Source organism: Panthera leo, chromosome C2 (assembly GCF_018350215.1).
Source record: "Panthera leo isolate Ple1 chromosome C2, P.leo_Ple1_pat1.1, whole genome shotgun sequence".
NCBI classification, from domain to species: Eukaryota; Metazoa; Chordata; class Mammalia; order Carnivora; family Felidae; genus Panthera; species Panthera leo.
The window spans coordinates 116,795,514-116,809,862 of NC_056687.1; the positions used below are offsets into that span (position 1 = coordinate 116,795,514).

Genomic DNA, 14,349 nt, shown 5'->3' on the forward strand with positions numbered 1-14,349 from the left:
TCCACTTTATCACTTATTAGTAATAGTTACTCAAACATCCATTCAACAAATATTTAAGTGCTTAATATGTATCAACACTATTTTATATTTATGTATGTCACAAATCAAAATAGTTCAAAAGACACATAACTGACACCATGTTTCCACTTATCCCAATGGCAGTCTATTCTCTACACAAAGTAATTTTTTTTTTAATTTTTTTTAATGTTTATTTATTTTTGAGACAGAGAGAGACAGAACATGAGCAGGGAAGAGGCAGAGAGAGAGACACAGAATGTGAAGCAGGCTCCAAGCTCTGAGCTGTCAGCACAGAGCCCGACATGGGGCTCGAACTCACGAACCGTGAGATCATGACCTGAGCCGAAGTCGGACGCTCAAACGACTGAGCCACCCAGGCACCCCATACACAAAGTAATTTTAAAATATAGAAATATATAGATATAGATAGATATAGATGATATAGACAGATATATAGATAGATATAGATATAGATATAGATATAGATATAGATATATAGATATAGATATAGAAAGATATAGATGATAGAGACAGATAGAGATAGAGATAGAGATGATAGAGATAGAGATAGAGATAGATAGAGATAGAGAGATGATAGATCAGATTATTCTACATCACTCCTGCTCAAGACTCCCTGGTAACTTAAATTCATAATAAAACACAAACTCCTTATATGCCTTTAAACCATACTTGATCTGGGTCTTGCCTCCTCCTTTGACTTCACTTCTATTCCCATCTTCAGCTCCCCGCCCCCGCCCCAGGTCCCCACCACTGCCACCCATGGTTATCATGTTTCTTCTTTACGTGTATACTCTCTGCCCTTGAATACATCTAGCTTGTTTCTACTTCATGGCTTCTACACTGTTACCTCTCATTCATGTTCTCATCAGATCACATATCATTTATCCCATCCCATCACTATTTTTTTTTCCTAGTATTTAGCATTATCTGAAAGGACTCTATGCATTTGTTTACCTGTTTTTATTCTGCCTCTCTGACTAAAGTGCAAGTTCCTTGAGAGCAGAGAACTTGTCCATTGCAGTCACTGTAACTTCTCATGCCAGATATTTCATATAAGTTTCCCATGCCAGGTACTGATATAAGACTTAATATAAAATGTAGTTAATTTATTGAATGAATGATTTAAACTTTTACTGTTGATTAAAACTATCATGCTGAATATTTGTTACTCTATTCTCTTGTAATATGGTAGGCTACTTTGGAAGCCATTGAGAATCTAAGAACTTTGGGTCTCCATATTTCGGTACATTTTGAGTACTAAAGTATTTGGGTTAGTTCTTCCTTAGGTTCATTGATTTATCTTTCTGTTGACAGTAAGTCTTCTTTGAGTAACCAAGACTTCCACCCTACCTCATCTACTACTGTTCTGAAATCAAGAAGAGGCAATTTGGTATGCATTGTGTGTAAACTAAAGGTGAGAAGGTTTTGAAGGAGGTCAATTTACAACTATCTGCTTGATAAAATTGTTCCAAGTGAACACACCCGTGTAACTTCCTTCCAAATCAATAAATGCAAATATAATCTACAATGTGGGAGCCTCCTCCTACTTCTTCCCAGTCATTATTTGTTTTCAAAGATCAGAAAATTACTTTGATTTCTATCACCACCAATTACGTTTTGTTTAAAATTTCACAAAAATAGAAGCAGAAATAGGTTTTTGTTTTGTTCTGTTTTTTGGCTTCTTTGGCTCAACAGGACCTTTGTAAGATTTATCCATACTGTTGCATGTAAAAGTAGTTCATGCTCATTGTTGTATAACAGTTCATGGCAAATATATATACTACAGTGTATTTATCCTTTCTATTGCTGACAGATACTTGAGCCCTTTCTAGTTATTGGTTGTCACAAATATTGATACTGTGATATATCTGATAGATATTTAGGTAGGATTAGAATTGCATAAACTTAGCTATAATAGATCTAGCAAAAATAGATTTCCAAAGTGTGTGAGAATATTACTTGCTCCACATCATTGTCAACTTCTAAAATTGTCAGCCTTCTTAATTTGCCATTATAGTACTTGTGTACTATTATAGTACTTGATGTATAGAAGGTGTGTGTGTGTGTGTGTGTGTGTGTGTGTGTGTACATATCCTCAAAATGTCTTTTGTCAGATAATACATTGCAAATATATTCTGCCATTCTTTGATATCTTTTAACATTCTTTCTTTAAATTTTTCAATGTTTATTCATTTTTGAGAGAGAGAGAGAGTGAGACAGAGACAAAGCACAAGCCACAAGCAGAGGAAGGGCAGAGAAAGGAGGAGACACAGAATCTGAAGGAGGTCCAGGCTCTGAGCTGTCAGCACAGAGCCCAATGCGGAGCTCAAACCCACAAACCGTGAGATCATGACCAGAGTGGAAGTGGGACCCTCAGCCGACTGAGCCACCCAGGCGCCCCTCATCTCTTAACATTCTTAATGGTGAGTCCTGATGGGCAGAAATTTTAATTTTTGTAAAAATACTTTATTTATCTTTTTTCTTTTATGATTAATCAATTTTATGCTATGCTGCTCCACAATCATGAAAATGTATTCCAATGTTTTGTTTTAGAAGGCTTATCATTACAGCTTTTATATTTAGGCTTATTGTCCAAATTAAATTAATTTTCATGTTTGATTTGAAGTACATGTTAAGATTCATTCACAAACGAAACCACAACTAAGCAAATTATAATCAAATTGCTAAAAAAATGATATGGTTATGTGAAATTATAACTTTATTAGAGAGATTTACATTTTGGATAGTGACCTTGAATAGCAGTTTAAAAGAATTTTGAGGCTTGTTTAATTATCTGGCCTCAGAATTCCAAATGGATCTTTAAGGTGGCAAGATAGATACATGTTTCATTTTCAGAGAAACTACCTGAGCAATTTCCAACGTGGTTGTAAGATTTTCTACTTCCAACAGCAATGTACAAGAATTTTAGTTTCCCCATATCCTTGCTAACACTTTTCAATCTTAGCTGTTCCGGTGGGTATCTCATTACAGTTTTAACATTTTCCTGGTAACTAGTGACGTTGAATACCTTTTCAAGCACTTATTGGAAATTCATGTATCTTCCTTTATGGAGTGCCTATTCAAGTCTTTTGTCCATTTTTTTAAAAGTTTATTTATTTATTTTGCGAGAGAGAGAGAGAGAGAGAGAGAGAGGAGCAGAGAGAGAGAGAGACTGAAAATCCCAAGCAGGCTCTGCACTGCCAGCACAGAGCCTGATGCAGGGCTTGAATTCACGAACATGAAATCATGACCTGAGCTGAAAACAAGAGTCAGACGCTTAACTGACTGAGCCACCCAGGTGCCTCTCTTTTGCCCATTTTCAAAATTTGGTTTTGTTGAGTACTTAGAACAAAAGTTGTCATTCTCAGTGTTAATACTTTTGAAAGGAGAAGAGTATAGACAAAATAGGTAAGAATACAGGTGCAGTAAAAGTAGACTCGGACTCATAGAATCCAGTTGGGAATAATTTGGGGAAAGAGTGGACAGAATCTCAGAGGATTTAGGGTCAGAATTTAAGCCTATGGATTAGTTATTATTTACTACTTGAATATCAGCTTATTCACAGGAAGGGGAGGGTCCACCTAAATAAAACACTGTATTCTCTTTTTTTCTTAAATAATCTGAGGCTTAATCATTTGTATTCAACTTTTAGAAGATTTTTTTACTTTTTAAACATTAATAAAATATTAGCATTTAAAACTGACACTTGGTAGCTATTAATAAGGTTTCACATATTTTGAAAATGTAAACTAATGAAATATTTATCTCTTGACAACGTTGAAATTGAAAGCATTACTTTATTATTAATATTTTTAATATGAAATTTATTGTCAAATTGGTTTCCATACAACACCCAGTGCTCATCCCAACAGGTACCCTTCTCAATGCCCATCTTTATATGTTCTATCATTTATCAGGTTCTTATCATGATATCCATCTTTTAGTTTTCCTTTATTGTTACAAGTGAAATGATACATTTTATAGGTAACTTAGTTGAGAAACAGTGAATTACGTGTAGTTACAAGATACTCGGGAGCTCAGGATTCAATGGCATGTGGTGTGAAAAAGGAATTGAGGTCATTCACTTAAATCTAGATGTCCAGGGCACCCAGTTTGACACATAGGTTACGGAAATCAACATGTTTTGTAAACTTTTTGGAACATCAAACTTCAAACACAGTAAAAATTGTGTTTTTACGAAATATTGATCATTTTTTAGAACTGTGCTTCCACAATGCTGCTTTAGCAAGTTAAAGCAGGACAAGGGGTTCCCAGCAGCATCCTGACACATTCACCTCAAAAGTACTCTGATGCTAGGGGCACCTGGGTGGCTCAGTCGGTTGGGCGTCCCAACTTCGGCTCAGTCATGATCTCACAGCTCCTGAGTTTGAGCCCCGCGTTAGGTTCTGTGCTGACAGCTCAGAGCCTGGAGCCTGCTTCAGATTCTGTGTCTCCCTCTCTCTCTGCCCCTTCCCTGCTCACACTCTGTCTCTCTCTCCTTCGAAAATAAATAAACATTAAAAAAAAGTGTTTTTTTTTTTAAAGTACACTGATGCCACTTAACATCCTCTGTTTTCCTTTAGGTTATATTAACTCCAAGATGCTTACCTTTATTTGATATCATACCCATATAGAATCTCAATTTCCCAGATCATGTTACTGCCTTTGCCAAAAAAACTACTGCCACTATAAAAAAAGAAAAACCCAAGGTTAGCTATTATGTGTAGCTAGTGAATGAGAGTGCTACCTTTTCTGCTTCTCTATTTTCAATACTCTATTGTTATCAATTATCAAAAGCTGTAAAAGATGTTTACTGTAACACGTGAAGCCTCAGAATATAGCTAAGATGAATGTTAAATTACATATAATGTAATCTGCCTGCATAAAAGGACGATATTGTAGATTACATTTTCAACTATGCCACACACTTACCATCAACAGAAAACAACAGAGTTAGCCATGGAGTTGAACCAGCCCATGCCAATTTTGTTATTTCATATGCTGCTCTCAAAACAATAGCTCTGGAAGAAATCCAAATGGAAACTCAATTCAATAGTACTCTATTCCAAAGGGTTTGTGATGGGACCAGAAGTATAACAAATGTGACTTGAGGGCACAATGTTCTAAGAAAAAAAATGGCGTATCTCACATAAAAGATGAGCTGATTACAACTAGTGGGGGGCAAATTATAATATGCGCATGGATATTCTGACACATAAGAACACAAAAACATTTTAGGTGCATGAAATAATATACTCTACACACTCAAAATCTGAAGTTTCACTACCCGATTTAATTTCAGCGCAGAATTCTTTTTGCACCCTACATATTACATATTAAATTATATTACCACTAGTATCACAACCTGTTGCTTTGTTTTCCTTTCATTCGAAAATGTTTCTTCTCTTTCCATTTATTGTAAACTCAATGAAGCTATTTATCGCCAGATGACAAACCTGCCAACAATATCTATTTGTACATAGAAGTAGAAAAATTTCTCAGGCAAAATGAGTGCTTTTTTTTTTCCCCTGAGGTAACAAAATATGTCATTTATCTAGATACAAATGTTTCATTTACATTATTGTAAATATGAGGCAAAAATATAAAGTTCTCACCTTTTGGGGGCTCCTGGGTGGCTCGGTTGGTTAAGCACGTGACTTCAGCTCAGGTCATGATCTCACGGTCTGTGAGTTCAAGCCCCATGTCAGGCTCTGAGCTGTCGGCACAGCCTGCTTCAGATTCTGTGTCTTCCTCTTTCTCTGCCTCTCCCCCGCTTGTTCTCTCTCTCTCTCTCTCTCTCTCTCTCAAAATAATATACATTTAAAAACTTTAAAAAAGAAAGATTTAAAATTCTCACCTTCTTAATGATTTCCTTGGGCATGAAACCAGCACAAGGCCAGCAATGTTAGAGTAATTTTCTCATAAATTTGTTACAGATTTACTGTAACAAATAGAAATACTCGTGTGTATGTGTGTCTACAGTCCTTAAGCCATCTTCCCTTGTATCACTCTAAAATCTTGATTTCAAGGATAAAAATTTGGTCCAAATATGAAACATGGCAATAAGAATAAAGGAGTTCCTTTTTTTCTCAATTACATTTAAGTTTCACCATAAAATTGTCCCTATTTCCTTTTCTTAACAAAACGCAAATATTCAAGGGGTTAAATTCCCTAAAGTACACCAGGAAGCAGCTTATCTTTCCCTCTACTTCACATCCTTCCAACCTTCCTTCTGATCTCCCTGTCCTGGCCTTTTGATGGCAACTCAAGCCTATCTTATGAGTTTACAGTGACTTTCAGATATTAGAAGTCTTCATTTCAGATATTAACAACTTTAGCCCAACCCATATCAAAACATCAATTTCTCCTTCCATTTAAATACTACCCCAATCTAGTCTAACCCATGGCCAAGCAAGTAGCATTATGGAAAGGGACATACACTGTCTATTCTTTTACCCAGGTTTGTGGAGTCTAAAATATTTACAGTTTGGGGAGAGGCACCCTCTTTACAAAAAAAAAAAAACAACAAATTAGTAATACAAAATTTGGTCCATGGCATCCCAAGGATATCTGTGCAAATGAGGCACTCTGAAGTTTCAGCTTCATTAGCTTCAAGGTAAATCCACCCATACCTTCACCTTGCACTCCCTCTCTTCCTCCTCATCCTCTTGGTTTTTCCAAGAACAAAAGCACAATGAAGAAGGTTTTGAAAAATGAAAGGTCTTTTTAGTAGTGGAATTATTGGCTATTCTTTCTTGGCTCGCAATGACTGGTTATTTGTCAGAGACTATGAGTCTGGAGTTCTCTATGCCCAGCAAGAGAGTGGATGCAGAATTGAATACGAGAGAGGCTAATGTCCAGGAGGAGACAAGAGACCTAAGCAGGGGTTTTGTCTCCGTATTTATTGAGCTCTCAAGACATTACCCTCGTGGTGAATGTGAAGAAAACAAGATCTTACACACATGGTGAATGTGAAGAAAACAATCAGAGAGTAATCATTAACTTGTATGTGTAAGAAGGAAAGGGTCTGGCGGGTAAGTGGAGTTTGTGATCAAAGCATAATAGTATATTGGCATCAGATGGAAAGTAATTTCCTGCAGATGATATAACAAGTTACTCGTGATCTCGTGACAATATCTCACTAACTAACCTCGGGCATTTTCACTCCATGGTGGCAGCTTTCTGCCCTAAGCTTTTTTCTAACTCATTGATGTAAGTAGAACCTATTTCCCCACAGTTATTGCCCTCTGTCATGGCAAACATCCAACACTTGTAATTTTATGAATCATGTTATTCGATTCTTTATGAACCACCTCCCCTCTCTACCCATCCCATGGTGACCTTCACTATTACATGTTCTATGGTGAAAATGTGGCCATCCTGAGATAACATTTTGATTTCACTCCTGGTTAGTGCCTCTGACAGTTTACCACACTAGGCCTTCTCTATGGCAAGCATGTTTTTGTTTTTGTTTTGTTTTTATTGGTGGTGGTGGTGGTGAGGGAGGGGCACTACTTTCAGTAATACTTCAGTCTAGCTATCTTCCACAGTACCCACTTGGCTCAATGAAACATAAACCCCCTTGTTTGTCAAATTATAGAATTTCAGCTTGCTTCTACTATGGCTTCTCTTCTCTTTACCTCATCAATGTAAGGGTGCTCCAGTCATCATCAGAGCTTAAGAACTTTTTTTCTTAATTTTTAAATGTTTATTTATTTATTTTGAGAGATAGAGTGCACAAGTGGGGGAGGGGCAGAGACAGAGACAGAGACAGAGAATCCCAAGCAGGCTCTGTATTGTCAGCACAGAGCCTCATGCGGGGCTCCTTCTCACAAACTGTGAGATCATGACCTGAGTCGAAATCAAGAGTCCAACGCTTAACTGACTGAGCCACCCAGGTGCCCCCAGCTTGAGAACTTTCAATGTGAGAGTGAGGCTGAAGTTTCTTTGCTGCCAAAATTCAGGCTCTCCTAAAACCTCAATACTCTCTACCCTGATAGCAACACCCTGAGTTTCTGAGCTCAGGAACATGCATTCAGGAACTAGGACCCTGATTTCTCCTTGGCCCCAATTTCTCCTAATCTCTTCAAGGATTTTTTAGAACTTTCTAATTTACTTTAAGGGGTACCTACAAGGAAGGTACCTACCTTCTTATAAATTCCTTCACTTCAAGAAATCCTGTCCTCATCAATATACCCCAATCTCAATCTACATAGGTTTCAGGTGAGCAATGGTTACTGTGCTAGTCTGACTTTCTTTCAACCAGTTCCATTACGATGTGTGTAGTACCTCTCTTTGGTTTGTGGCATTTGTATCAACAACCAATAGTATAAGCAATGTGGCTTTAGCCAAGATTATAAGGTAATGGAGAAGCCCCATTCTAAATGTTGTGCTTTTCTTTCCTGGCTGTGAAATGACCAAGCAGCTATTTAGCCCAAATTAAATACAGGCTTTGTGACCTACAAATAGAGAAGTTATATTGATTCAGCCAGAATTCTGTTCATTTATGGTTTATGGAATACCAGTGTAAAGGTTTGAAAAAAATTGCAGGCACATTATTTAAGACAGGATATGGACTTTCAGTGATGTCACAAAATTATCAATGTTTAAGATATGTCGGGGCTCACAACTCTCTCTCTATTTTGCACCTGGCTTCTTGACTGATCCTTATTAAATGAAGTTTTTATAATTTCAACATTTTCTTTCCATTTTATACTTTCCAAAAATATTTTAGCAGCTATTCATTGCTGTCCAGAGTCCAGCTTTATTCACTTGGTTATTTAAGCCCCTTTTTTATTAGAGTTGAGCCTTCTGGACAGTCATATTTTTATTCTACTCCAACTTATTTGATCCATTCTAGATAGTCTATTGCCCACTCTCCCAAGAATTTATTTACACCCTCTATACACCTGGAATTCTCCTTTTTCTTTACCTTATCTCCATTCTTCAATAAAATCTCTATAATACATCAACACAGAATAGATGATCCTAATTCACAATTGCTAGTATATATTTTTTCTGCTTATGAGGTACAACTAGTTGGTTATATACTGGTTTTTTTCAGGCACTACCCCTTTTTGAGCCACTACCCTATTCAGAATATATGTAGTGATTTGTCTTCTCAACTGTATTGCAATCTATGAGACTTTGCCTTACATGCATAGAACTACATTTTGAAGGCCCTTATTAAGACTTGCATTTTTAAGAATAACTATGAATAGAATTTTAAGAATATAATTAAGAGGTTCTCTTACATCAACCACGTAAGAATCACACTGTAAGAAGCAACAATCTCCTCTTCTTCTCCACCATCTGCTTGGCAGCCTCAAAGCAGCAACCATGCATGAATGCATCTCCATCCATGTTGGCCAGGCTGGTGTCCAGATTGGCAATTCCTGCTGGGAGCTCTATTGCCTGGAACATGGCATCCTGCCCACTGATCAGATGCCAGTGACAAGACCATCATGGTGGGGGGAGGACTCCCTCACCACCTTCTTCAGTGAGACGGGTTCTGGCAAGCATATGCCCAGGGCCGTATTTATAGACCTGGAACCCACAGTCATTGATGAGGTTCACACTGGCACCTACCACCACCTTTTCCACCCTGAGTAGCTCATCACAGACAAGAATGATACTGCCAATAACTATGCCCAAGGATGCTACACCACTGGCAAGAAGATCATTGACTTTGTCTTGGACTGAATTCAGAAACTGGCCAACCCGTGCACGGACTTCAGGGCTTCTTGGTTTTCTACAGCTTTGGAGGGGGAACTGATTCTGGGCTCATCTCCCGGCTAATGGAATGTCTCTCTGTCGATTATGGCAATAAGTCCAAGTTTGAGCTCTCCATTTACCCAACTCCCTAGGTTTCCACAACTGTAGCTGAGCCCTACAACTCCATCCTCACTACCAACCACCCTGGAGCACTCTGATCATGCCTTCATGGTAGATAATGAGGCCATCTATGATATCTGTCATAGAAACCTCAATATTGAATGCCCAATTTACACTAACCTGAATAGGTCGGTAGGTCAAATTGCATCCTCCGTCACTGCTTCCCTCAGATTTGATGGAGCACTGAATGTTGATCTGACAGAATTCCAGACCAACCTGGTGCCCCATCCTCACAACTACTACTCTCTGGCCACATATTCCCATGTCATCTCTGCTGAGAAAGCCTACCATGAGCAGCTTTCTGTAGTAGAGATCACCAATGTGTGCTCAGAGCCAACCAACCAGATGGTGAAATATGACCCTCGCCACGGTAAATACATGGCCTGATGCCTGTGACACCATGGCAACATGGTTCCCAAAGATATCAATGCTGCCATTGCCACCATAAAGACCAATTACAGCATCCAGTTTGTGAACCGGTACTCCACTGGTTTCAAAGTTGTCATTAACCACCAGCCTCCCACTGCAGTCCCTGGTGGAGACCTGGCCAAAGTACAACGAGCTTTGTGCATGTGGGCAACACCACAGCCACTGCTGAGGCCTGGGCTCACCTGGACCACAAGTTTAACCAGATACATGCCAAGTATGCCTTTGTTCAGTGGTATGTGGGTGAGAACATGGAGGAAAGAGAGTTTTCTGAGGCCTGTGAGGACATGACTGCCCTTGAGAAGGATTATGAGGAGGTTGGTGTGGTTTCTGTTGAAGGAGAAGGTGAAGAAGAAGGAGAGGAATACTAAAGTTAAAAATGTCACATAGGTGCTGCTTTTACAGTTTATTCTGTTTTAAACATTGAAAAGTTGTACTCTGATCAGTTACATTGTATGTAGCTGTGTATACTCTCATATACAATTACTGACCTATGCTTTAAAACAACACTTTGTTACAGACTTAGGCTATCCATTACTCTTAAGGGTTTGAATAAGGGATTCCCTGTCTTAGACAAAAAAAACAAAAACAAAAACAAAAACAAAGAATAGGGGCGCCTGGGTGGCTCAGTCACGTAAGCAGCCAACTCTTGATTTTGGTTCAGGTCATGATCACACAGTTTGTGATATCCAGCCCAGCAGGTTCTGTGCTGACAGAACAGAGCCTGCTTGAGATTCTCTTTCCCAATCACATTCTCTCTTCCCCTCCCCCACTCATGCTTTCTTTCTCTCTCAAAATAAATAAATTTAAAAAACAGAATAGAATTAAAATAATTTACTTTTTTTCTTTTACAAAGCATATGCATGGGGCGGGGAGTGGGGAGACAGATGAAAACAATTCATCAAAGAAGCTGTGACACCTTGCCATGACATATTTTGTTATTATTGACTATGTCTAGTCGGGCAAGGGGCAGTAGGGGGGTCAGTGCAAAAAGAGTTGGAGAGGATCTTGTTGTTTTTCCCCTCTCCCCTGCTCCTTCTTTATTTCATTTGGATTAGATCACGTTACATATTGTTTAGTTAACTTTGTCATTCAAAGCATCATTATAATAGACAAAGATGAAGGGCAGAACCTCTCAATCTTTTCCAAGATCATAGTGTGTATATGTAGCTTATGTTTTTGGCATTGTGCTATTGGTTAGAAAGAGGGGTTAATAGAGATCCTATACAGTTGTTTCCAGAAGGCACCTCAAGTGTCCATAATATTGTAACTGTTCCCTATATTTTCACCCTTGGCTCCCTTCAATCCATTATAAATTCAGAAACTGATGTGATGCTTTAAATTATATTTCACACAATTTTCCTTTCTGAAAAGGAAAGTTAAAGTCCTTACAAAATTAAAGTCAGTCCTTACAATTAACTTCAGGGTACTGTATGACTGCCCCCTACTGTCCATTCCATCCACCCTATAATTTCACCTCATCTGCTACTGCTTTCTCCCTTTCTCTTTCGCCTTCAGCAACAACTCCACAGGGCCTTTGCACTTGCCATCCCATCAGCCTGCAATGCTCTTCTTCCCAGTTGTCCCATGACCTTTTCTCCTACTTTCTTCAGCTTTCTTAACTTTTTCAGACGTCTCCTTCCCCTATGTTACCCTATTTACATGACATTCCCCCACCTTTTTCAGTTTTGTTTTTTCCCCAGCTCTACATTTTTACCAACTTCTTTTATTTATTATCTGTTTTCCTTCAGTGACATATATATTCCGTGAGCACAGTAAGTATTGTGTATTATGTTCATTGCTACATCCCTAGCATTCAGAACAGCACCTGACACCAAATAGGACCTCAATGAATATTCGTTGAATGAATGAAACAGCACCTACATGAATGCCGAAGTAGCAAGGCAACGGGGGATACACAAAAATGTGTAAAACATAACCTTTATGATCCAGGAGTCCAAAATGTGTTACAGGAGATCAATATAAACATAATGAAGATAAAACAAGTACAAAATATGTTACAAAAAAGAACTATGGTAAAGACTTCTTTGAATTTGAGTAGGACAACATTAATAATTATGCTTAATCTTGTAGAATGAGATTGAAATATAAGACAATAGGGGGCGCCTGGGTGGCTCAGTCGGTTGGGCGTCTGACTTCGGCTCAGGTCATGATCTAGTGGTCCGTGAGTTCGAGCCCCGCATCGGGCTCTGGGCTGACAGCTCGGAGCCTGGAGCCTGTTTCGGATTCTGTGTCTCCCTCTCTCTCTGACCCTCCCCTGCTCATGCTCTGTCTCTCTCTGTCTCAAAAATAAATAAAACGTTAAAAAAAAAATTAAAATAAATAAATAAATAAATAAATAAATAAATAAATAAATAAAAAAAAATATAAGACAACAGAAGTAAAAACTAATTCTCAGCTGGGGTGCCTGGGTGGCTCAGTCGGTTAAGCGTCTGACTTCAACTCAGGTCATGATTTCACAGTTCGTGGGTTCAAGCCCCACATCAGGCTCTGTGCTGACAGCTCGGAGCCTGGAGCCTGCTTCAGATTCTGTGTCTCTCGCTCTCTGCCCTTGACACTCTCTCTCTCTCCCAAAATAAACATTAAAAAATAATTACAAAAAAATAAAATGTGCTAATTATTAAAAAAAAAAAAAACTAATTCTCGGCTAATAACCAAGCACGAGAAAAACAAAAAGTCAATGTTAGGCAAATATGTTGCCTATTAAGTTGGAGTCAATAATGCAATTTGATGGAAGTGTTGAGTATGAGGAAATACAGTGCAGACAGAAAGGTTATATCGGTGTTATGTTGGAGAAGAGTTTTAATGTCAGAGGCAGGGAGTGAGTGATATTTTATGGACAGCAGGGGACCTCGTAAAATTTTCTAGCAGGAAAATGAGATGGTCATGCCTGTGTTTTGGAGGAATAAATGGTAGTGAGGGAGAGGACAAGGACAGATTGGAAGTAGAGAGATTAGTTAGAAAATTATTAAAATATTTGGGGAAGCACAATGAGGGCTAAAGTAGGGAGTAGCAACAGGAACAGAAATGAAAGAGTAGATTCCAGGGATAACAGAGGGTGGATGGAAAGAACTGGGCGACTAATTTAATGTTTGTTATAAAAGTGCTGTCCGTTATCCATGCTGATAATTTTCTGACTCAACTATCAATGAGAGTGATCATCTGAATTAAAAATTTTGTTGTATTTCTACTCAGTCCTGGGATCTTACAGGTACTAGGATGTGAGAATATATTCAGAAGCAGAAAGTGTAAGGATCCTTTCTTTGCAATGCACTAAGAATTCATATGGAATAAAAATTTACTCCTAGCCTGAAATTTCCAGCAATGCCAGGAGCTCAGAGTTAGACTAATTTGTGCCTGTAACCATCAGATTCAAACAATGGTCTGGCACATATGGGAAACCAGTCATCCTCATTTGCCTCAATTCCACTAGGGAATGATAAAAAGAAAAAAAAATATATTCTCAACATGAAACATTTCATGCTTGCAAGAGGAAGATGAGCATCTCTTTCAATGAGAATAAAACCTCCAAAAATATCCTTCAAATTTGAGCAGGAGGCTTGCGTACTAGAAAACAAACCACAACAAACAAATAAAGGTGATCAAAACATGCTCAGAATAGCTGAGCAGCAAACAAAGACAGAAAGGGTTATGTTGGGGACACAGCAACATAATTGGATTCCTCTGCCAATCCCGGTAATTAAAATGGAGACACTCCGTACCTTAGTTGCTCTGCAATCCCATAATATGTTTGAGATTAACAACCCTTGAATCTTGGTTTTACTGCTATATTATTTGAATATACAATACGTATCTCTTGCCATTTTCAGAATACACAGATCAAGGTTCCTGGAGGGCTGAGAGGATTTAGAAGCAGCTAACGAGAGAGCCTGACTTACACTCTCCATCTCACTTCCCTTGCTGCCATGGGTATTTTGGCCAAATCTGAACAGAAAACAAACAGAAAAG

General features: G+C 38.4%; 1 pseudogene; it reads left to right on the plus strand.

Moving 5' to 3' along the window:
- Positions 1 to 9,378: 9,378 nt before the first annotated feature.
- On the plus strand, positions 9,379 to 10,730 carry LOC122230245 (annotated as a pseudogene).
- The last annotated feature ends 3,619 nt before the right edge of the window (positions 10,731 to 14,349 follow it).